This window comes from Cebus imitator, unplaced genomic scaffold (genome assembly GCF_001604975.1).
Source record: "Cebus imitator isolate Cc_AM_T3 unplaced genomic scaffold, Cebus_imitator-1.0 Scaffold477, whole genome shotgun sequence".
NCBI classification, from domain to species: domain Eukaryota; kingdom Metazoa; phylum Chordata; class Mammalia; order Primates; family Cebidae; genus Cebus; species Cebus imitator.
The window spans coordinates 646,538-649,015 of NW_016107792.1; the positions used below are offsets into that span (position 1 = coordinate 646,538).

General features: G+C 38.5%; 1 non-coding gene across 1 annotated transcript; it reads right to left on the reverse strand.

The window, feature by feature from the left end:
• Window positions 1-1,964: 1,964 nt before the first annotated feature.
• Window positions 1,965-2,105, reverse strand: LOC119468711. The gene has a single exon (XR_005197464.1). It is a non-coding gene; the product is annotated as a U4 spliceosomal RNA (small nuclear RNA).
• Window positions 2,106-2,478: the final 373 nt, after the last annotated feature.

A 2,478-nucleotide genomic window follows, 5' to 3' on the forward strand; every position in this document is an offset into this window, starting at 1 on the left:
GATGTACAGATAGATTTTTAAGGTATACTTTTATCATAGATCAACTCCACATTAATTAGTTTCAAAAGGCTTCTCATTATGTAGAACTTAATTTGATCTTAAGTGCTACAACATCCATGGAGTAGACTTTCTTTAGGCTGGCTTTGTAATGCAAGAGTGCATAATAATTTAACTTTTTTTTTAAGATACAGGGTCTCACTTTGTTGCCCAGACTGGTCTCAAATTCCTGGGCTCAAGCAATCCACTCTCCTCAAAGTCCCAAAATGCTGGTATCACAGGCAGGAGCCACTGTGCCTGGCAAGAGGGCATAATACTGATCATCACAGTTCATTTCTTTTTTTTCATCAAAGTCCTTTAAAGCAGTGGTTTCCAACCTTTCTGGCACTAGAAGCCAGGTTGTGGAAGACAGTTTTTCCACAGATGGGGTGAGGTGGGGGATGGTGTTGGGAGGAAACTGTTCCACTTCAGATTATCAGGCATTAGATTCTCACAATCTAGATCCCTCACAAGCGCAGTTCACAATAGGGTTCACACTTGCTGCTATGAGAATCTAATACTGCCATTGATCTGACAGGAGGTGGAGCTCAGGCAGTAATGTGAGTGATGGAGAGTGGCTGTAAATACAGATGAAGCTTCGTTTGCTTGTTCACTGCTCACCTTCTGCTGTGCCACCCGTTCCTAACAGGCCACGGACTGGTACCGCTCCGCAGCCTGGGGTTTGGAGGACTCCTGCTTTAATGGATATGAGTTCCTTCATAGGATGAGATTTTGACCAGTCTATTACCAATAAAACTTTAAAAGTGACAATGTCAGAAAATTCATGTAATATATAAAAGAAACAAAATTGAGATGGATGCTTAAGTATATACAAATTCTAGTCCTTGACTGTGAGGTCCAAAGTATTTCTTTGACAGGTTAAAAAGGAAAGAGAGAAAGTAAACCTACAGGTAGGAATATAACTTGCCCTCAAATTTGTATTTAGCCCATAATGCGACCATCAAATATTGAATGGGAAATGCATATCCATATGTGTCACATGATGCACACAATCTAACACTGTAAGTATATTACGAAGTTTTGGAAATTCTGGAAATTTCCCAATAAACGTACTTCTTTTTTAAAATTTTAACAGAAAGATTTTTGTTTTCTGCACTGATGTATCAAGTAGTCTTTTTTTAATCCTTATTCAGAGTCTGCTGCAGATATATGCTGCAATAGAAAATGAAAATACAAATTTTGCGATGCAATTTTCCCAAAAAAGAGCTTCTGTGTCTTTAACTTGACCAAACACTTTCATTTATAAGTGAGCATTAACTGGTGGGAAAGACATCTGGCTGGAAATCAGATGGGTTTTTTAATCCTGTCAATCACTAGCTGTGTGGATTTGTGTTCGTCACTTCACCCTTCTAGGCTGAAGTTCCAACTCTTGAAATAAGTTTAATATCTATCCTTTCTACCTTCTAAAAATCTTCTCAGGAACAAATTATATGATATTTGCTGATAATTTGGTGATGATGAAATGCTTATGTAGCATACACACATACAAACACACACACACTTTTCCATCAAATGAGGAACAGACCATTTAAAAGAGAAATATAAAAATATGAATAAATAATTACCCAAAGGACTAGTGTTGATTAAAATAGGCATTTGAGGAATCCACTACAAAAAGTTCAGCATTTGTAAATTCTATTCGCTAGAATATTAAAAAGCACCACCATTTTGTCAAACAGATAACAGAAAACTAGTGTGTATTTCTATGCTATTCCTGTCTTCACTCACCAAGCATTACAGGAACTGTCCTGTGAAAACCAGAGTTAGTGATAGATAGCATTTACTTACTTCAATTTCCTCTGATCAATGGTAGTCAGAATCTGACCATGGAAATTGATTCTTGTATAATATTGGACTCTGCTAGGAAATGTAAATCTTAAGTCTTTTTTTTTTTTTTTTTAATTCAGTCTACATACAGACTGTCAAAAATTGCCAATGCCTACTATATTGAAAGTTGTCATGGCGGGGTATTGGGAAAAGTTTTCAGTTAGCAATAATGGCTCTTCAGATAAACCTCATTGGCTACCATACTGCCACTGTGCAAAGCTATAACCAGTCTTAAAAACAGAATCCCAGCACTTTGGGAGGCCAAGGTGGGTACAACACAAGGTCAGGAGTTCAAGACCAGCCTGTCCAACATGGTGACACCCCATACTTTTCTAGATTTTCACCTTCTTCAGTACACATTACTAAAAATACAACAAAACAAATTTAGCTGGGTGTGGTGGCACGTGCCTATAATCCCAAGTACCCAGGAGGTTGAGGCAGAGAATTGCTTAAACCCGGGAGAGGTTGCAGAGTTGAGATCGTGCCACTACACTGCAGCCTGGGCAACAGAGCAAGACTCCCTCTCAAAAACCACCACCGCCACCACAGAATCCAGTATCCAGTAGCCTAGGCAAGTGCAGTGGACAGTAAACT